Here is a 23,374-nt window from a genome sequence, read left to right as displayed (position 1 = left end):
ACCATGATTGGGAAAGAGACATTTATCTGCTGTGGAATCTGCCATGGAAACTGTGGAGCCATTCTTTCAATTCTGGCATACAGCAACTTCTTTTATGCACCTTTCTGTACAAGGCCTCAATTCACAGTACGTGATTAAGAATGGTGAGTATGAGCCTGCGGATGTGTGCTCACACAAGTATCCGCAAGACTAATTATTCGTCAGTGAAATAGAGAAAACAGTTATCTGAAATCATAGCAGCACATACAAGTTCACTCTCAATTCTTCTCTCTTCTCACTAAACAGTGAACCAGATGGGCCATGTGTGCACTGGTGTGCCGTACCGAGTGGTTTCCTACATTAAGCTGTCAAGGGATCTGTTTCTCAGCCTCAGCAAATGGGAGCAATTACACCACAGATACTTACAACAGTGTTCTCAGCCTACTTACACATCATCTAAACCTTTACAGAAGCATCCTGTTCCTGAAATCAGCTTCAAACAAGGCAACAACATGTTGTCCACCACAAGATGTGCTGGTCCCTCATGGCCAATCAAATTTGTCACATCGTTTTGACTTTTAACTGTAGCGCCCATATTTTGAAAAAACATGCTAATAGAGGAGTGAGGTGCAGTAAGTTTCATCAAAATCTGTGTGTGTCCATGATATGGACAGATGAACAGTCTGGTCAGCTTTTCTCCATTCTTATGACACTCACTATGATACATCATAGTGTGTGTTCATGATTCTATTGTGCATTTTAAGTTACACACACATAGGGAAGAGCATATTTTTGAAAACCCCAAATATGTTGATATTTCACATATGTGCACCCTCTATCTTTTGTATGAGACACACAGGCTTTAAACTAACTCCAATGTAAAACTATTCACATTTGTATTGGACACTCAGGACAAGTGCTCCAGAAGTCAGATGACATAGTATAAAGAGTGACAAATTCCGCATGTGGGGTAGGTTGGGTTGGATGATTGGTTCAAGCAGACCCCAGATGTGTGAAAGTGAAAGTAAAACTTTATTTACGTAAAAATAAATAACCTATCTTTTATCCAAACTAGCATCAAAAAGTGACACCAAGGGGTCATGACAGTGTTGGTACAAGTAGGGAAGGAGAACTAGTTGCAGCAGTTCAGAAGACATTCAACATATCTGGGGTTTGCAGAAACATACAATGCCAACATTTTATGCTGGTGACTAGGTTGGAAACTCTTGACAGCAGATAATTAAAAGAGTGGTAATAAAGTGGGTACAAGTGATCAAAAGTTTGCAGGAATCTTTGATTATGTTGGTGTTATGGCTGTGCTTTTTGGAAAAATAGCCACAGATTGTAATGTGTCTGAACGAACAAAAGAGACTGACAAAGTGGTCATTTGCATAAAACACAATATTTTACAGTTTTTTTTTGCTTACTTATTTATTTTACGGATTACATTGTAGAAGCCTTTAGTGCATTTGCTGTGTTGGGGAAAGTGGAAGGGGTTTCAGGATTACTTGATTGAGCAGAAGTAAAAACAAATCAAGTTAATTTATCTGCTCTGTAAGTAAAAGTGTGCTCATGAACTTTAAACAGGGTGATAGAGCAGATAGTGGAATAGAGAGAGAGAGAGAGAGAGAGAGAGAGAGAGAGAGAGAGAGAGAGAGAGAGAGGACTTCCCCTTTCTTGTAATGCACAAGACCAGCTGCAACAGTTTACAAAACCAACAGTTTGGCTGGGTCGTCTAAAATGCTACCAGGCGTTCAACAACTATAGGACAATTTCTGGACTTTCCCCCCGCTCTGTTCAGCAACATGCCAAGTGTAAATATGTGTGTGTATCAAATTGTGCAAGAGTAACCTAAAACTGCAGAAGACATGCAAGCAGACATCAGTGGTTTTACTGAAGCCTTAATGTCTTTCAGCTTCAGGTGGGGGGTCGGGACAGCGTGGGCTCTCTGTCGTCCAAACCTCAGTCCTGGGTCCAGAAACACTGAGCTGACTGTCAGGAAAATGCTAATTATAAAGCTTCCTGGCTTTGAATTCTATGCAACTGTAATCCAAATTGTTTGTCTGTTGAAAAGTTACCCAATGAGGTTGTTTTTTTGGTTAAAGATCAGTGGCCAATAGGGTTTCCAGTGGCGAAAAGCAAGGGCTTGTGCAATGATGACAATAACTATAACACAACGGCAGGTGGAGATGCTCTTTCAACACTGGCATACTGTATTGCACACATATATACACTATACCAGACAGAAACACACACAGAATAGCCTAGCTTTGCAGCAGGATCCCGCCAAGCAAATAAATAAGCTATTAATTAGGGAAGGAAAATGTGATTGGCCACTGACTGGCGGTGCTATGATTTATTGCACGTGTCACCGTCATCTCAAAGTGACTTTTACTCTGGGTTGGTGAGACAGGTCCAAATAGAGACTGGCCTATGTTGAGACGGATAGATTTTCCACTACACAGGGAGAGGTAAAATTGTCCATTTGTTCTGTATCTACCCTGCTGAATGCTGACATGTCAATATGTCTTATGGAAAAGAGAAAACACCGAAGCGAGGGTAATTAGAAAGTGTGTGTAAGAGTGTGTCTGGGCACACAAACTTCTCTCTCTGGCCCATATGACCTCAAACATAAACAAATCCAGTCGTGGCTTGATGAAAGTGCAGCCACCTGCAGAAATCTTCCACCAAGAGCTGTCCAGACCCTCATTAGGGGTGTGCGTAAATGTGTGTGTTTGTGTATGTGCGAATGTGTGTATCCCACCGAGTGTGGTGTGTGCTTTCACACTAGGCGGGAGGGAAAGCCCCACCATTATTAGTGTTTCATAGCACAGCTTTTGTTATTGGACAGAGTCAGGAGTTTTTCAACACCGCTTTAGCACCATTCGTATTGACACACCATGATGACCAAGCAGACAAAAGAAAACACGACTTGGGGAGAGACACTCAGTGAGTGGACTGCCTCATTGTTTTTACAAGACCTGTCACAGCCTAAAACACATGACGGAGCGAAATCCCGCTCAGTTTATTTCCACAACTCATTTAACATGAAAAAACAGCAGAAATGCCCCAAGAGGGGCCCGTAAAGCATATGTGTGGATTTGAATTTACAGCTCAAGTCAAACCTTCATAGAATGACTATGGCCAAGCAAGTAGCCATAGCAACAAGAGGAGGACGTTACAAAGCTTGCTCATCATCATCCTCGGGCGCGAGGAGAAGAAGAGGGCCCCACTTGGACGTTTGCGCCGTAGGAAAATTTTAGCATTCTGTTGCCAAAAACAATTCTCCTCAACTCTGGATAATATGAGGCAATACAGCAACATGGCCCAATGGATGGCTGCGGATGTCACAAAGCCACAAGTTTCCAAAAAGAACCAGCAGCAAACAAACCTCAGGGCTTTTTGAACCAGGACTCTGACTGACAACCCATTGGCTGCAAGAGCCACACCAAGAAAGCCACAAATTGAAAGTTTTGCTACGCATTTATTGGGAACTTTTGCAGCCTCTTGGCACGCTGACAGGATTTCATTGTGGTGGCAATGTCCTGGATGGGTTATTGATCTTTTTGACGTATAGATGGGAAAGGAAGTGGTGTTTCACTGTGGGTCGTGTTGAATAATAAACTGCAGAGAAAGTGTATTTGTGTCAGAGAGCAAGAAAAGAAGAAAAAAAGAAAGAAAAATGAAAGGGGAGGCTCTGTTTCTCATTGCTTGAGCCTTTAAAATAAGAGCTAACCATTATGTCAAACATGATCTCAACAAATGGATCTGACTCCTCCGACTCCCAGATACTGGCAAATCTGATCGGAACACTTCACAATCAATGAAACAGCATGACTGCTCCAAAAAAGGAAGAAAAAGAAGTGGGGATACATCAAGTCTCCAGTGTTTTTCTCACAGGTCTCTTGCTATCATCTGAACTCCCTGATAACAAACCTTTTACACGTTCCTGCCAGAATCTGTTAGAGACTGTTTGACTAAGGATACACGTCTGATTCACTCTGCTTTATAGCATTAAGTCATACGCTGCCTGGTTGTAGTTCCAAGTCCTCTCCCTAGCCTGTCCTTTAAAAGGGTGTAAAATGGGGCTATTTCGGGACTTCCCAGAGATAGGGGCCTTGACAGCTGACCCAAAACAAGACCAGAGCTATGATTTCTTAAAAACATGCCTCAACAATGAGGTTGCCCACAGAGCTTAAGTAGGGAGGTGGGGAGACTAAGGCAGGAGAGGAGGAAACAGGGCACAAAGTTGCACTGCTAAATACCAGGAAACCGGGCATCCATCAGATAAAATATATTCATGATGACTTTAATAAGCAGGAGACTTGAGGTGCTTTGGCCAAAGCAAACACCAAGGGGAGTGCTGATAGGAAACTTTCTCTCTTTTGCTCCCTCTCTTTCTCTGTCTTAGTTGATAGAGAAGGTAATTATGAATATAATCGCTGTTTGGCTCCTTATCTCCATCTCCACTTTGCTGTGAAGCTTAATGTGAGAAAATGATACAGTTCATTAGTAAAAGAAAAAGAAAAAGCTGAGGCCAGAGGAATGCAAGAGATGCCATTGTCTGAAAGAAAGAGGAGAGATCAGATTAGCTTGACACTTATCACACCACGCTAAAGCTAACACTGTTACCCAACCCTACATCCAGATGGGTCTATGCAGGGTGCGGCCTGTGACGGAACTGAGAACTGTTGGTGAGATAGAGCTTAGCGCACAAAGGTTAGATTTGGAAGGCAAACACTCAGAACTATTGTGCGACTCTGGAAAGTCACGGCCACTTGTCAAATACAAACGGCTGATATTTACAGAACGAGCGTTGACCCCGTATGTCCTAAGAGTCTTTGTTTGATTTATGAAGAAAATACCATAGTGAGATATCCTGGCAGGGTTCGCATTGACTCGGGACAGGCTTGTCTCATCATTTCAATGTCTTGTATGATTCACAGGTCTTGCATAGACATGTGCGATCGGTGCCACACATTATGGTACAAATGGGCAGATTATTTGTATTCATACATCTTGCAGCGTTTGAACCCGGTTCTCTGTAAAGAAAGTGATGTGACAAGGTGAGGTTTGCACGAAGTCAGCAAACAAACCTTGGGAAAGAAGCTCACTTTCATGAAAAAGGAGTGAGAGGAATCCAGAGGGAGGTAGAGGGAGGAGGAAGAGAGCTGGATTCTGCAAATGTATTAAAAAGGGTCATATTTTCATGGGGGCCTTGTATGACCATCCATCACCTGGCATCCAAGGCCCCTTATCCTTTTAAGGCCGTTGACTCTGAACTTGATATCGACAGAGCCATACAGATAAATTATCTGCTTGGCCTTCGCTTTATTGATAAGTCATTTGGGCAGATGATCAGTAATAATCATAAGTGAATAAGGGTGTGCCGATAGATCTCCTGCTAGCAGATGTTGTGACAGCCGCAGGATTGAGGCCCAATAAATAACCCTTCCTTTTGGCCTAAGAGGATTGCCTACACAGCATCGGCAGCTGCCGCCGCATGCCTTTCGGATAATGATATATCACGTCCTCCCTCTTCATTTTGATAAAGGTTGCAGTTTATCGACAGCAGGGAGAAAAATAATATCGCCTTATGTCTAATGACCTCCTATTCTTCCCATGACACATATTGCCTCTGAGTAAGCAGGGGCTTATGGGAGTAAGATTTAGGGTCTTGACTTGAGGGCATATAGATCGAATCAAAGGTCACGCCACGGATACTTTTCATTTCACATACTTCAGCTGAGCGAGATGCCTGCGCAGCCTCTGCATATATGAATGTTTACATTTATGCACTACATAAATCTGATATTGGCTTTTCAGCTCAGCAATGTCATATGTTTCATATCTCCATTTCCCCTTGCAAACTGAATTTGTGTATTTAGAAACATACACCAGACCACACTGTCTGTCCCTCTGTCTAGTGCCAATAAGAATCCCTAATTCAAACCAGGAATTCCTTTAGGTAGGTAGAAAAGGACGCGGAAACACAGAGAGGGGGGATCTCTCATCGCATCGGGGCTTTTCTGGACAGCAGCCACTGAGATATTGTCACGTGACGACGGATAACTGGCGAGTAAATTGCATATCGTTTATCGGGGTCCGGCTAAATATTTACACTGTTTGCATATTTCAACATAAACAGAGGGGTTTTGGTAGCTTTTCATTCCGCTACTCTCCCTCTTTCTTCAAATCCAATATATGTACAAAGAGGACAAGCTGGCTCAAACAAGAAGACTGAATATGGACAGACAGCAAGACGGAGAGGAATTAGGAGAAAGCAAAATATATTTTGGGAAAGCTGGTATCTGTGCTTGAGTGTGTTAGTCGGTCAGGCATCCCTCTGCAAAGCCATCCTGTGGCTTTTCTGCAGTTTTGACCGCACACACATACACACACATATACTAGGAGTTTGGGCGCGGGCCCAAACATAGAAGTGAAAAGTCTCTAGTGACTTGGAGGCTAAGTGCATGTATATATGGGTCAGTGCTTGGGACAAGCAGGGGCTTTCTTTAGGGCTCCGAAGGGTTTATACCAAGGTCAAGCCCTACACACGATGATGATGATGATGCTTGAGAAGGCCGAAGCCATGCCGAGTGACTCGCTGATGAGATTTCTCCAGCAGATAAATAAACAAGGCCTTACCATGGATTTCCTGCTCTGGGGTATGAGTGTGTTTGTATGCAACAGGGCACTTTGGAGATATGAGTTTGATCTGAGACGAATTATACACATTATACACACAACCATTATATATTAACAGTAGTAACAGTTATCGACTATCAAACACCTCCCACAGCTCCTCTGTCCTCTGTAGAGTCTATGCACTTAGTTCTTTAGCCTGTCTTAACTCTTTCAATGGTCTTTTTGTATCGGTATGGCCTCGTGTTTACAAGGAAGACTTAGAGCTTAGCGTGTCAGGTCATCAGTAGGACAGAGGTGAATGGCGTGGCGTGTGCTGAGGAAAGAGCAAACAGATCCCAATGTTTATAAGACACTCTTTGTTAGGTAGGTAGTCTGTTTTTGGTTGCTTTTATTGCACCATAACACTTTAACGCACACTCTTTCCCAAATGTTTTATTAACCACAACAAACATGTAACTAAGATGACTGAGACATACTAAACACTGCATCTGGTAAACATGACACTGTCCTTTCTTTTACTTGAACTGTATGAATACAGAGTGTGTTTCTGCATAATGTGATTATTTTGGCGTCCGACAATGTCATCAACAAGCAGAGTTAAAAACTTCAATCGAAAAAACTCAAGTACCACTAACTGAAGCACGTACACCATATAAATACCAACAATAATAATGACTGACTAATAGCTGTAATGGCAGCGATTAGCATGTGTATTATTCTGAGTATGATGTGGAGATAAAACACAAAAAAGCGTTTATGTTTCACAAATGGACTGTAACTAGTGCCCTGTTTATTCTTGTGATTTCTTTTGGTGGCCAATCAGATTACTTGCACGGTGGAAACATATAAAGACCAGAGCAGTTAAGCCGGCTGCTACTGCCAAAAGATACTGTCTGGACATACTGGCCTCAAATGGTTTCTTTCACTTTGGTGGCCAGTGAGGAACACATTTTGCATGGCTTTTATGCAAAGGAAAAATGCATTTAATGGTCCCTAAATCATGATGACTGGTTATTTTCAGATTCAGTTTTTCCACCAGCCATTAAAAAAGTGCAACACTGTAGTCTAAACCGAAAATAAAACAGAATGTGATCATGTGCTAATCCTTTTTGACATATATTTAATTTATATTAGCGGGAAGACAATATATCATATTGATACACTTTTGTTTTTTGTGAATATACACTGAATTTTGAATTTGCTGCATTCTGTTATTTTACACAGCGTCCAAACTTCTTTGGAATCAGGGTTGTAATACATTCTTAATAATGTCATGGAAGTATAGATGTATAACAGATGAATTATGAAGAATACAAAGACTACAATATTGTTGTAGATTGCCAACCTCAACAACCAAAACAAAATGACACACTCTTACAGGAAAATGCACTTATTCGAAGCGCAGCAACAATTCAAAACACCAAAGTAATATTGAGAAACTTCCGCCAAGGCCAATGGTGCATTCACATGCTCCCTGGATGGTTTTATTACAAAAAGCTCAGACAAATGGATCAGCTAAGCCATGAAATAGGATTGGAACACACATTTTTCAGATTATTCTTACACCATTTGAATGCAGCACAATGCTAACAAAAAGTGAAAAATAAAATTAATATCCGCTCTGTGATTCGCATCCATTCCAAAATGTATTGGGTTCTTCCTCGGCTTCCTCATGCTACACCTGGAGTGTGAAGATAATCCATGGCAGCTCAATATGTCTGCAGGTTTTTGTTCCAACCAAGCAAGAGCACACCTGATAGAGAGTTCAAGCGATTGTAAGAATTGAGTCAGGTGTGTGTCTGCTTGGTTGGAAGGAAAACCTGCAGCCATAGCGGCCAATTCATGGATCAGTTTGACCCTCCATTGCTGCAAACTTCCAACAAGTTTCAAGAAAACGGGGATTGTAATTTTTCTGTAAATCTGCTGACAGACAGACTATCCACACTGAAAACCTTGTTGGAGGTAATTATTGATCGAACCCATTGTGCAAATGAATCCTCCACCATTCTGCTCTCATTGATTCACCCAGTATAACATTTGTTGCTGCACAGCAACCTCTTTGGGGCTCTCATGCTCTGTGTCCATTTTATTCTTTCCAACCCTCCCTCTGTCTTTCTGTACACACACTCTATTTATCCTGGCTCTCAAGAGATAGCAACATTTATCACCACGAGAGCTGTCTCCAAGTCCACAGGATCAACCCATCACCTCCACAATAAATGTCAAGCTGTCATGATTTATGCAGCTAATGAAATTGATTAGACGGCTACAATGTCCCAGAACATTGTAATTGCGTGATTCACTACTGTCCTGTTTACTCAACTCAACTCAACATCAACATCTGTGTGTCTAGGATGAAACCAGCACTGGGTGGTAAACACAATTTAGCAGACATCTTGTCAGCTACCGTGACAATGATACAGTAACATCTTTGGAGCCTGTCATCACTCTTTATGGTTTGGCCTTGAGGACTCTTCGGAGAAGATATAACGGAGTGGAGATAATGTAGCAGTTTCACTCCCTTGTACAAAGGCCATTGTCTGATGTTTTGGCCATCAAAACCCAAGATGAGTTGAAGTGTCACTGACTTTGATAATTTCAGGGATGGTCTCAGACTTCAAAAGACTGTGTAATGATGATGGTGGCAATGATGTTGCAAAAGCGATGATATGATGCTGCTGGCTGTCCTGAGGCACTGAATGGAAAAACAGTGGACTTTGTGGTGCAAGACACTGCCAAGTAGAATCTGAATGTCTGACAGACACCTCATGTCATTCCAAAGTTCAATCTCTCGGATGACACATAAACCTAGATCTGTTACCCCAATATTGTAGATTACAACTTTGAGCACTCCATCACACCTTTCTGCCAACTGTTCTATACTTTTATCAAAGACTAAATTCACCTCTAATATGCAGGATAATGCAAATATCCATTCAGTTGAACTTCGGGCTCATCACAAATGAGTTTATAGCCGGGCCATATAAGGTGAAGGCTCTTTACAACCCTCACAGTTAGAAGCAGACTATCTCTGTCACTAAGATTGATGTTCCCCGGCTTATCGAGTGCTTCCGTTATCAGCAAAAACCTTCAGCAATGGATACTAAGTCCCATTCGCACACCTCAGACTTGAGACTCATCAAACTTCACAGCTCTTTATCATGGTCATCACCAACCATTAAAACCTCTTATCATTATTATCTTCATTGGTGTCAGTGATAGCAGTTTCATTTTTTTAATGTAGAGCTATCGGCACCATCCTGGCTGTTAGAATAACAACGGTATGATGTGTACAGATAGGATGCTCCGCCGTGGTCTCTGAACCCTGGTTTATAGCTGTCTGTCTGTCTGGCCAGTTCATGGGATGATGACAGATGACTTTATTGGGGGAGTTGCATGGTCACCACTTGGAGCCGGGACTTTCCATTAGTCATCTAACTAGAGCAATCAGCATGGAAAACGTTTGCGAACACCCTCTCGACCCCTTTTTTTTGTTGTTGTGTTTTTATCTGCAAAGCCAGAAAGTACGCTATCCTTCACCCACGCCTATAGTCTATTTAAATAACACAAAAAATGACAAAAACAAACTAAGAGCAGAGAAGAAACTGATTTTGGAGCCGTTCACTCATTAAATTTCTTCTTATTTTGGCCCCTGCGGTTGTAATAAATGACTTAGGGAGAGAGTTATTGGACAAAGGAGGAGGGAGGGCGAGGGGCGAGCTTGGTGAGAGGAAACTTATCTGTCCTTGGGCTGTGGGACAGAACACAGTGCCGGCTTTATTCAGCGTCTCGGCCCTGTCGTTAAGGAACGATGACACACTCCTCCAGGCCCACATTAATCTTTAACAGTGTGATTTCTAAAATAACACCAGTGTTTTCCCTAAGGCACGTGGGGAGAGAAGGCCCTGTTCAGTCCTGCCGAGGTCCATCAAGCTTTTCCTTTTTTTTCTTTTTTCGCCTCACACTGTTAACATTGGAGAGCAGAGAACAGGGGGAAGGGGTTGGAAAACTAAAATGATGGACAAGAGTTTTGAAGTGAGAGAAAAGAAGAGGCAGAAAGTATGTGGAGCATTAAGTGGAGCCGGAGTAGATTTGGTGCAACGTCACCACATGTTAAAAGCCCTTGACCTCACTTACTCACCCTGACGGTGGCAGCTCCAGTGGCTCCCTCGCGCCACACATTACTGTTGTTAACAGTGTTATCACAGGGCTGCCCTGGGCAAGATAAAGACTGTGGCCGCTGATGGTCCTTAAGTGAATGAGGGACTGGCTGCAGACACATAGACAGAGGGGGAGTGTCAGTCAGCCTGCCTCTGGTTAATGACAGTGGAGAGATAGAAGCTGAAACAACATTTTGTGGGGAACTGTGTGTGTTTAACAGCAGGCTGCTGGGAAAGTCAGAACCGGAGAAAAAGGACAGTGCCACTAATGTTGTTTGGGTTTTGGAGGCCAGACAGGAATCTCTTTCCCCTCTCCCTATCAGGGCCGAGGGAGGTACCTTGGCTAGTAGTCGTGACCATTACGCAGCATGATAGTGCTGCAGCTTTGAGGTTTCCCATCAGGACAAGCAGGAGACCTCATATGGAACAAAGAAAAAGATGGAAGATGTAGTGAGCTGAGTCTGACAGATAACCAAAGCCAAAACCACTAACTCATGAAGCCAACGGAGTCTTTCATACATCTCATCTCATCTCATCTCATCTCATCTCTCTTGCTTTATCTCGTCTCACCCGCTGTTTAGATACACTATATATTGCTTCACAGCATTCCCAATTCACTAGATGCAGGAGTGACAGGAGTGCTCTCTTTATAAGACTTTTTAAGACTTTTTTGAGGCTGTTAAGCTGTCGGATAGGCTTATCCTTTCTGTAGCGTTCAATAACTTCCATGTGTGTTTCATTTCTCATCTACTCCCTCTTTCCTCTGTCTCCTTTCCACTGAGCGCACCATACAGTGTACAGAAGGTCGGGCCAAGGCTAACATGTATCTATAATGTGTTCGTCTCAGGAAGCCCCCTGAGGAGCGGAGCGCGGCTCTGGCTCCTTGGCACAGCGGACAATGTGGGTGTTGTGTGGAGGAGCTGGCTGGCTGTACACTCACAGACGAGTCAATCTGGGGCCACTGCTGAACTGCTGCCTGTCCTGCCGCTCTAGTGCCTCAATAAGACCCCTCTTCACTGATTTTTCCTTTTTTTTTAAAGTGCTTCCCTTATTTGTTTTGCATTCATTTTTCAAAAAATGACTTTTTCTTCTACTCTCCATGCTGGATTTGATCTGTTCTCACCCCTCACACTCCGTACAGCATGCTTTCTTTTATAGGCCTGTAAGTGTGTGTGTGTGTGTGCCTACATGAGAGTACTCCTTTTCACAGTGCTGACACCCGGCAGATTGAGACATCAGGCGCCTGCTCTCTGTGGTAAATTAGCCATTCTTCTCAGGGGCTAATTGGAAATCTAAATGTTTTGCAGGGGGAGAGAAGAGCTGTGAAGGAATGTGGTCTGCCTGGGAGCGGAAAATCAGATTAGAGATTTTTTTTTTCCAATATTTCTATTCAATTATATTATATTTGATCTGAATTTACTCTGATCATCGCTATGTTGAGGGAAATTGCATAGAACAAAACACATTTAGTGAATAGTGGAAAGTGGAATGCAGTGAACAATGTTTATCAAGAAGCCTTTGTGGAGACGTATTCCCATCCTGAAATCCTTGCCACTTTTAATGAGCAAACACTCAAAGCTCTGAATTAGAGGCAAATACATTTCCATGCATAATGACCCAAGCACAAAAAAGAAAAAAAGGCATTAATTACAGTGCCTCCATCTACATAATTCAGAATAAAATATGAAACAAAAAATGCCACTAACACTAATTGACTAATTCATCACAGGACCTTGTTGGTAAATGTTCTTCCCTGCTTGAGTAGTTTCAGCAAAATGAAAACATTTGCATAAAGTTAAGGTTTGAGGCCCGAGAGTAACCACTAAAAAGTGAGACAAAATATTGTGAAACAATGAAGCATTTCTTGGTGTAATAGTTATGAACATCACTGTTCTAATCATTCAGTTATGGGTTAAGCTAAAAAAAATAAATAGGTGGATCTCTTTTTAAGGAAAATAGCGACTTTCTTGGGATTAATGCCATAAAATATAAAACATGTTGCTGTTGCACAGATGCAACATGTGACACAAAGAATGTATATTATATCTTCATTTAATAAGTCTGTTTGATAAATGGTTCAAAATTGGGAAGAAAAATAATTAGGTGATGTCTTAAAATATTTTTTTTCGGTTCATTTATACACAATTCGTCAAACTGACTATACAGTTGGAAAGTAGTTAAATAATAAAAAATCATTGTATCAAATAAAACCAAAACATTAAACACAGTATTCCGAAAAAAAAAAAAAGCTGGGGCTTGTTGTGTCTGCCCTTAATACTTACTATAACAAAGAATTACTCTAACTTTACCCTAAACAGCAACTAATAATGGAAACACAGCTTTGCAATGCTAAATTTCCTGGCGAGCATCATCCTCAAAGTATCTTGACAAGTCAAAATGGTGTGACTTTGTTCTCTTAAAGTAGACGGTCCTGTGAATGTGGCCAGAGGCTGGCCCGTGCACAGTTATGGGCGGTACTCCCCGTTGTCGGGGGTGAGTTTGAGGTGCTGGGAAAAAGGGCTGTGCATTCACAGTAAATGAAGCCTTGTGAGTAACCGTGGAGAGTGCTTCTTAACTGATGAGTCCAGAGACAACTTCCCAGATCTTCTCTGCCACATGGAGACACCCACAATGCTAAAGACCTACTCCCATCTTTAGAGCAAACCACAGAAAGCCATTGAATGGCTTAGTTTTACCCTCAGCCATGAAAACAAATCTAAACACTGTGAATTGAGTTTTGTCTCATTCTTCTTAATTGGCAGCAGCAGGTTTTTGCCTCTTTTTCTTCTCCGTTCAATATGAATAAATGCGACAAGCTTCTGATCCCGGCTTTTCAGCCTATGACTGTTTATTTATCTATTTCAACTACACCCGAGGGAACAAAAGGCATGCAGAATGGCCACTGACAGCCATGTCGAATATCTCTTTCTGCCAAATCTGGCTGTTTTCTCTCGCTGCTGTCACTTGATGTCTTTATGCAAGGCTGAGAGTTCACCATGATGAAAAGGGCGGGGGCGAGCTGAGTGAGTGACCCCCACAGGAGGGGAGTATTAAAAGTAAAAAAGAGAGCGAGAGCAAGGGATGGATGAACCAGAAGGCGGGAGAAAAGTAGAAGGGGGAGAAGGGGCACCCCTGCCGGGTCCCAGGCATCTCGGCTGGCAGTCCCCATCTTGGCTTCAGACGGCTTTTGTCAAAGAGGGGAAAAGAGGGTCTCTTCTTCACTTGGGCATGGGACAATAGACGTTTTGTCAGTCAGGGAGGGGGTGTCGGTGGGAGAGTATGGAGAGATGCTGAAAGAGGAATAAAGCCAAGGACCCATCTTCACAAGGGGTGGGGTGGCGGCGGCGGTGGGCAGCCCTTTGGGACTGGGCAGATGTTGAAATGAGGATGATTTATTAGCCTTAGTGTCCTTGGTGGCACTTGGCCACCATCCCAGAATTAGGAGTGAGAGAGTGGCTGAGAGTAAGAGACATGGGGAACAGGAGGAGGAGGAGGAGTGGGGGGAGGAGGAGGGCAGCTATGTATCAGAGACATCTTAATACCTTCTATGGGCATGGGGCGCTTCTTGCTCTCCGACCGTCATGGTATTTTTGCCCAATTCTCTCGTAGAAAAATAACTTGGTTGGGAGTCATCTGCATCACTGAGCTGGACCTTGTCACCCAGCATTACCCTCGCCCTCCAACACGACCTCCCCAATAGACCCAAACACACCACCGCCATCGCCGCCGTCCCTCCCCTGCTTATATAAAACAACAAATTACCAAATTAACATTCCCAACAGCCCTTACTCTCCCTTCACAGTTCCGGGCAGAGACACTCTGAAACTTGCCAGAAAACAAGTGTAAAAGAGAAAGCGTTCTGTGGGTGTATGTGGCTGTTTGTGTGTATTATGCATGTTTTGCATGCGTGTGTGGTCAGAGAGATCTCCACTCTGTTGCTAAAAAAAGGAAAATTAAACGAAAGAAGTTAAAAAAGTGCGTCTCTGCAGATCCCTGCAGCCTTAGCCCTGCACTGTGCTGTGCTGTAATAGGGAGGTGTCACATGTTTTAAGTCGCAGCGTGTCATCCTGTCATGCCACCCATGAAGACCCATGAGCCAAGTTATGTGTGTGTGTCAGAAGCTACTGGACCTAAAGTGAGAAGGAAGAGGACGCATTCCTCGGTGCAAACCTTCCCGAACAGTTTTACTTTTTTTTTTTTACCGCATGAGTGCCCCTTTCCGTCCCCACAGCACATCTCTCCCTCGTCTCTAATCCAAACTCTGCCCCCGCCCACTCCCTTCACACATACACACACATTTTCTCCCGAACTTGACCTCCCAATTTCTCTCACTGCTTCCTGAGGTCCTCTCTGTCTTTTCCTCTCTCCTCCTCCCAGCAACATTTAATCTTGCGACTTGTTTGTCCACCCTGATTCCCAGCCCCTCTGCTGACAAACTGTAGGAGGGTTACTTAAAGTAGTAAAGGAAAGTTTGGACAGCTTTCATCAAGCGCACCCAGGGGGAAGATTGATTGGCAAAGTAATTTACTGCCCAGTGTCCATTCTGCACTCCTCGTTCTCCACCTCTCTCCCTGCCCTTCTCCTGATCCGTCTATCCGTCCATTCCTTCGTCTTTACAAATCCATACCTGCTGCCTGGAGGTAAAGGTCTCAGCTGGAGTGACAGTGAGTGTGTGTGTGTGTGTGTGTGTGTGTGTGTGTGTTTATGACAAGGTCTGCAGGTCTGCATGTAAGGTTGAGAGGTTGGAGTCTCGGTAACCACTGGCACAGATGAAAAAGACTGATTGTCTTTGGGTTGACGAGGAGATTGGCTAGACGGCTTTGGCAGTGTGTGTATGTGGCGTGCGCGTGCATGTGTGTATGTGCACATGCGTAGACAACGGTTGTGTGACTTTGGAGGTCTTGGGGGGACAAGAGCTTTTGACATGAATGAGAGGGAGGGTCATCTATCATCTAAAGAGAGGGGTTGAGGAGGGGTTGGAGGAAAAAGCAAGAGAAAGGAGAGAAGAGGTTGCGGGGTCAAGTCTCCATCACTCTCACTGTCTTCTGTTCTCTCACTGTCAACCTCATGTCGACTGACCACTCAGCAGACTCCACTTCAGCCCAGCTATGGTTCTGTTCTCCCTCGAAACCCCCCACCCCCCTCCCACAGGGCCCCCGGAAACTTTTGTTCCGTTCATTAGTACAACAAATACATACAGATGCTTGGGGAAGGAGGACGCAGAGAGAGAAAGGATTTCTGAGCACATGCTCCCCCCCAAAACAACTGCTGATTTGGAGACAATCCGCTTCTTTGTAAACAAACGGCATGCCGAGGAGCTCATGCGAGAAGTGGTCTCATTATTCAATGTAAACTTGGACAGTTAAGTGTTTAAACAGGGTATTAGTGATAGGATGGTCTGTGATTTGCTTTTCTTATTTTCAGGTTGATAGTGGAAATGCAGGATGGAAAAAAAAGAGTAAATGCTGCATGTGACAATGAAACGGACACCCAGGAGTGAAGGTAAACTGATAAGTGCCCATGGGACGTCTGCTGAACTGCTGAAGGTGCTGATTTTAAGGTTTGTGTGTGTATGTGAGTGTCTTACACGCATGAATATCATGTCTGAGAATGAGAAAGTCAGCATCACCTCACCTTAATCAAGTTCAATTTCATCTAAGCAAAGCCCCGCCTCTCCCTTTCTCCGCCTATATAGCTACAGTACGTTCGGGTTAATGACTTTTGCCTCTGCGATGTCCATCAAAATTTCCACATCAGCAAAAAAATGGCCATAAAACATCTATTTGCCTGCTTTGCCAGGGCGTTATGAAATGATTTCTTTCCCATGGAGACACATCTCGATCGGAAGAGAGACAGCCGACTTTTACCAGAGGTTAATGACGAACATGGGACAATCGCTGTGTGTGTGGGAGTAGTGATGAATGGAGAGAAGCGGGGAAGATGGGTCTGGGGGCACAAAGACTGGCATACATGTCCCTCCGCCCCCCCACGACTGCTCCATCCAAACTTTTTTTTACTACTCAATAGCCTGTTTTTTTCCTGTGTGTCCCATGAATTATGTAAACGACTATGGAATCCCTTTCTTCGTCAAAGCCGGAGGAAGAGAGGAAGAAAAGATAGAAGTTACAGAAATGCCTCCTCCTTTTTTCTCTTCCTTACGCTGCCTCTGAACAACCTTTCATGTTGGAAGTGTGGGCCTGGGTTTGGGGATCTGCGGCCATGTGAAAGGATGGTGGTGGCCGCTGAGTTGGTGGAGGGGGAGGGTCAGGGCACAATGACATATACGAGGAACCGAGGAGGCAGGCAGGGAAAGAATGCCGGCCTTGTTGTTGGACGGCTTGACATTGATTAATGAGAGAGAGAAAGACAGAGAGAGAGAGAGAAAATAAGAAGAGAGGGGTGGCATTGGTGTAGTAGGCCAGACATGTGGGGGGGGGGGGACTCTCGTAGGGGTGAGGGACTCCGGAAGAGCCCCGGGCTGCACTGCTGATCAGGAACAGTGTAACACCACCCATCACAAAATGTGTGTTGGTGTGTGTGTGTGTGTGTGTGTGTGTGTGTGTGTGTGGTGATACCCTGACTTTATAGCCTGAGGGATTGTCTGTCTTTTCTCATACACACAAAACACATGTAGTCACACACAATTCAACGTAGGTCACATCAATCCTCATCCATCACAGGGCTCCTAAAAGACTGCCATCATCATCATCATCATCATTAGAAGTCGCTTTGTTGTCACACACATTTAAGAAGCTCAGCTGCTCCATGGAAAGACAAAACAGCAGTAGTCTGAACTCTACAGCGCATGGAACTTGTTGCTGAAGTTTATAATTGATTTATGTTAAATAATATTTCATACTTGCTGTGAAACACCTGCTATGGATAGCTGAACTCTGAAATGTAAATAAAAACTCTCTTGTATAACTCATACACTGAAACATGAAGCTTACCAAGTATTTCCTTCTTATATCTAGCAATAGTATCTTAATTATATTGATTTGAGTATAATTTACCTACTGACCACAGCTTTATGTGCTTATTTAATTATTAGTATTATTATGTGCTTATTTGATTATCTTATTGTTTCAAGACTTCTTTTTAGAATTGACATTGTGAGCTTGTTCATGCTTTTCAAGCTATTCAACTGTTGAATATGGTCAGTTGTTAACTAAAATATTGGTTCCAATTGAGAGTTTTAGTTGCATGTAGTATATATATATAGTAGCATGTAGTTGAATGCTATTTCAAAAACGTGCTCGTTTCAAGTATTGCCGGCCTATTTTAATGTTACTACAGTTGGACTATTCAAGCCACAATTGCTCAAAATAAGTATATTTGGACGTATTATTTCAAGATATAATTGTTTTTTTCAGTGCCTAGATATTTTTTACTTATTTAAAGAATTCTTACAAAGAAAAATTTACCTACTGCATTGGCAGATAATTTTACTTGTTTCGAGGATGTATTTGCTCAATTCTAGTTATTTATTTCTTGTTTTTTGTCAGTTGGTTTTTGCAGTGTAGACTCGCATTTGAGGAGCAGTGTGGATATGACTGGAAAGACAAGACTCTTTTTGATTAAATTAGCTGAATTATATTCATGTGTTATGATGCTTTTGTCAAAAATGGTAATTTTGCACCAAATCTGCGTAACAAATGGTATTAAAAACAACTACTGTTGACCTGCTATCACACTGAAGATCCCCTGTCTGTCTAAAAAGTCAAAAGAGGGGTGGAGCAGAAGAGGTTCAAATGGATTTTTAGAAAATTGGTATCAGAAAAGTTTGGTTAAGGAACGAGTATTAAATCAAGGTATTTTTAATGGTGTCAAAATAGTTTGAACAATACTGATGAGCAAAAAGTTTCAATGGACATTTTGGGACTTGTTTCCACAGGCAAATTGTAAGGGAAGTTATTTCAAGCTGACCACAGGAAGGACGTTAAAAGTAGCAAAACTACACTACTTTTTGTGCTCTTTGTAGAGTACCATAACTCTTCTAAAATTATGGAAATCTAATTTTAACTCCAATATTTCCAACCTTCCAAAGGTGAATCCCCTTCTATTTGGTGTCTATGCTGACCAAGCACTGTTGACCTTTTCTACACCAGGAGCTACTCCAGGCTGCCTCCGTCTCCAGCCAAGAGGGATTTCAAAGCCTCTCCTGGATGTCCCAGGATCCTTTGTCTCCCCTCTCATCTATAGGTAAGCACAGTGTGCACCCCCTCCCCACCACCAGCCTCTTCAAAACTCTGCACAATAGCCAGATTTCCTCCCAATTTGCTGGTAGAGAATAGGAGGCTCAGGAACTCCTTTCACTAGCTTTGAATGGTGGGCCTAATTCAGACTCAATCTTTGGGTTTGCCAGGCCTCACCCCAACCTTAGTTGGCCTTACTTTAGAGCTCCTGACTTTGGCTAATGCTAGGGCAATCCCACTGTTGAAGGACTTAGCCTTGTGCACATTTGTGCCTCTTCTGCAAAACATGGCAGCTTGCATTTATACTTTTGTGTGTGCCAACTGATATTTTAAATCTTACTTGCTAAGGGTAAGCCGACGGAGCACATAAGCGCTTTCTCAGTAATGTAATGCTTCACACGCGTACACTCATTTCCATCTGGGAGCTTCCCACTACAAACCACAGGCCTCTACTGTTTGCTATCCCTGACTGGGGAGTGGAACTGGCAACTTTTTCCATCACAGCCTCACTTCTCTAACCTCAAAGTGACCAGTGCTCCTTAGATATATATACGTGGGGAGTGTTTGTGTGTTTTTTATAGACTTTGAATTCACTCGGCTGACCATTTGTTCTACTTGACCTCTCTGCACTCCTCTCTGCCCCAATTATGCACACACACACATCCACTTTGCATATTTGTACTTCTTTTTCTCCTGACACTCTTGAGGTCAGTTCTAATCAACCACCCTTCGGTTGTACACACACATACACACACACCATTCTCACCAGAGTTCCTTAAAGACGCCCACCTTCCAGGTCCAAGGACTGCTATTAAAGCAATCAGGAGCTTTCTAAGCTAGGTCAAGAGCAAGGTGCTCACATGGGGATTCTGATTTGAATTATGCAAAGGGAGGAAAGGAAAAGAAGGAAGGAAATAGAAAGAGAAGGAGAGACACAGAGGGAAAGATGGGAAAGAAAACAAACCAAGCTTTTGTAGTGGCACAGAGGTGAAATCTTGCAAACAAAGGAACAGTAGAAGTGAAAGCAATAAAGATGGTGACTTCTGATGAGACAAAAGGGACTGAAATAGTGAGGAATTTAAAAGATTAGTCTTAAGTCAAAAACCCTGACCTTCGGACCTGATGAAGCATTAGAAAACACGGTGAGGACTGAAATGGTGGGACCACACGCAGTTTTGTGTGTGTGTGTGTGTGTGTGTGTGTGTGTCTGTCTGTGTCTGTGCGATCAGCTTTCCCTGTGGTCCATTCAGTGTCTAGTGGCTCAGGATACTGAGACAAGAGGAGCGAGAGGAGAGAGAATTATCTTGAAATAAGACTGGATCCTGTGTGTGTGTGTGTGTGTGTTTGTCTGTGTGTGTGTGTGTGTGTGTGTGTGTGTGTGTGTGTGTGAGTGAGTGAGTGTGTGCAAAAGAGACACTGAGAGAAAGTCAGTAAGTGAACAGAGACAGTAAACATGGTAACTGGAGCTGATATAGTCGAGAGGAGGGAAACGGGACAGGCAGAATAAGTGTGCCTATTTTGTCTGAACCTGACATTTTATATGTGTGTTTGTGCTTATGTACTGCTTTATGAGCATCCCACAATTAAAATCAATTTAAGTGCAAATAATGACTTCACTCAATAAAAAAAGCAAAGACAAAACAACATTTTTTTCACACCTCTAATGCCGTCTAGCCTTGCAGATAACGTCTGTGTGAGCCTGATTCTGAGATATCCATCATAGAGATTTCTGTCTCTTTACCAATTCAATGGAAGCGAAGGAATTTTGCTTGCACACAGCAGCAACGATACCTTGGTAACATAACAACAAAAATAGAATCAAATCAAATCTTTCAATAAAATTCTTTGGTGGTCAGTTCCAGAGGAGATTAAGACAGTATTTGGGATAGATATACTTTCAAACTCACAATATATTTTACAGAGATTATACTCCAATTATGAATGTAATGACATTCTTAGAGCAGCTTTGTACACTGCACGCCTCACAATATTACAATAATGGTTAGATTAGCAGGAAAATGTATTTGCATTTTGCCATAAGAGAGACTATCACATGTGTTAAAATGTATTCCAGAGGTGTTTGTAAGGCACTGGTCCCCAATAGATATTTACCTTTAAGAGCAATGGTTAACAATTATAAATATGGGGGTAAAGACTATAACAGAATAAATGCGTACAAACCACTTTCCATACACTTGTGTCTGCCGCTTTAGCTCACTTTTTTGGTTGTTTTTCTAGTCCTTTTTTTGTCATTCTACTGTTTGAATTTAATTTTATTACTGTTGAAAATAAAAAATATTGAAAGTGCGAATGCAATCAAACCTAAAATCTTAAACGGAAACCTGTCTAAAAATGTAACCAACTTGTGAAAAAAAATATAAGCCGGTAATTGCCCCGGTGTCCATATATGTCATTGTACGTGTGCCCCTTTGTGAGTGTCCTCTGGCCAAGCCTACCCTGCGGTGAACATAATCATGGCCCTGTCGTCCCCAGGTTAAAGGCTCACTGCTGGGTCCTCTGGCACTAATGCAGTGCCAAACTATAGGGGTCACATTAGCCCCGGCTACTTCAGCATGCATTACAGTAAGAAAGAACTCCACTCTCCATTAAAAGCCACCAGCAGGCTATGATGTGGGCCTACCTGTGATGGCCTAAATGAGTCACTTAATGATAGCCGTGCTGCAGGGAAGGAGTGCTCAGACAAAGAAATACTGATTGGATACTGATTTAGTGCGAGGGTCAGAAGAATATGAGTCAGTATATCATATCAGTTCTGTCACTTTTGTCACTTCAGGAACAGCAGGGGTCCCAGCTTTGAGTGCCTATTATTAGAGATCACATATCTTACATACTTTTTGTTACTTTTTGTCACATTAACACACTGAGCAGCCCGCTGAAACTGGATGTGCTTTTCAATTTTGACCACAACTTCCACAACCTGTCTTTATGGAACAGACTACCATTTATGCATGTACCAAACCTCCAGAGGGACTTACTTCTTATCCAACAATAACAAATGCAATAGTATGTGTGTGTGTATGCGTGTTATTCTTCACGTGTAGAAACCTTTAGAATCTCCATAAGTTTACAACATGTGGTTCCTTTATTTTTTCCCTATTGTCTCTACGTCTGCAAATAACATTTATTGTAAATGGTAAATGGACTGCACTTATATAGTACTTTATCCAAAGTGCTTTACACTACAGACTGCACTGATTCACCCGTTCACACACACATTCATGCTGGACACACTGGTGCCACCTGCCACCATTGGGAGTTCATTCATACACATATGAACGTAGCATCAGGAGCCCTTTGGGGTTCAATATCTTGCCCAAGGCCTAAGACATGTAGGCTGCCATGGTGGGATCCGATCAGTGTGGGACCGTTCTACCAACTGGACCACAGCCGTCCCATATTATAATTATCAGCTAACATGATTGTTAAGTACTTTGTCCGTTAAGGTAGAAGAACACAATACAAGTGCAGTTTCTTTAGTCTACAACATATCAAAAAATATCTTTAGAAAATCCCCCAGGGTATACTGTAAATTTGTCTTTTATTATTATTCCTTTTTATTATTATTCATATAAAACACAGAGAAAAGCCAATCTCAACATTTGAGTGGATGTAATCACGATCCATGATGAGAATTGTGGGTTTTCTATTAATAAACTATTGAATCAGTTGGCTAATCGTTCCAGCACAACTTCACAATGATGGCTTTGCAAGTTGCAAGCTGCTATATCATCATAGTTTACAACTGTTTCGTATCCTTCACTCGATGTCTACTCTGTTTCATATTCCTTCTGTATGTTTGTTTTGAAAAACACAAACCACCTGTGGGTCACTGTAAGATTGCTGGAGCTCTGTTCATCTTTCGTTTCACCTATTTATCCAGCAGACCAGGGAAGAAGGCCCACAACATCTTGTGGAGGACAGAAATCAACTCCTGCGTTCCCCTGGGTCCATCAGCAAGGTCAAGTGCACAGCAAATAGGTTCGGAGCCTCCTTCGGAGTCTGGGGGCATATGGCGGGTAAGCAGCATGATTAATGAGAAATCTGGGCCGATATTAGGGTTAACTGGCTGTTAGCCACTTCTTGTATATGGCGTTTCTTGTCCTTTGCACTACAAGTGTTGACAGCAGAAGTTACTACACAGACTTATAATCTTCGTCACGACTGTGGTAGTATTTTTGCTTTCATATTTCCTTTTTAAACTGTAGTTTCTCCCTCTCTGTGCTTGATCTTTCCCCCCTTTCCTTTCACTGCCTGTATGTATTCCCATGGAAATTGATAAAGTTGAACTCAACTGAATTACATGAATATTAAATATCTGTTTCCCATGTTTATTTATTTGGAATAAGCTGTCAGGCAGCTGAAGTAAAACTT

The 23,374-nt window shown here is 42.6% G+C and overlaps 1 protein-coding gene across 1 annotated transcript in view; it reads right to left on the bottom strand.

Moving 5' to 3' along the window:
• Positions 1-23,374, bottom strand: part of prdm16 (PR domain containing 16) — a 135,007-nt gene that overhangs the window by 97,439 nt on the left and 14,194 nt on the right. The gene's annotated exons all lie outside the window — the stretch shown is intronic.

This window comes from Centropristis striata, chromosome 5, assembly GCF_030273125.1.
Source record: "Centropristis striata isolate RG_2023a ecotype Rhode Island chromosome 5, C.striata_1.0, whole genome shotgun sequence".
Taxonomy (NCBI): Eukaryota; Metazoa; Chordata; class Actinopteri; order Perciformes; family Serranidae; genus Centropristis; species Centropristis striata.
Note: the sequence above shows the minus strand (reverse complement) of the source record. Positions and strands in the feature narration are given on the sequence as shown.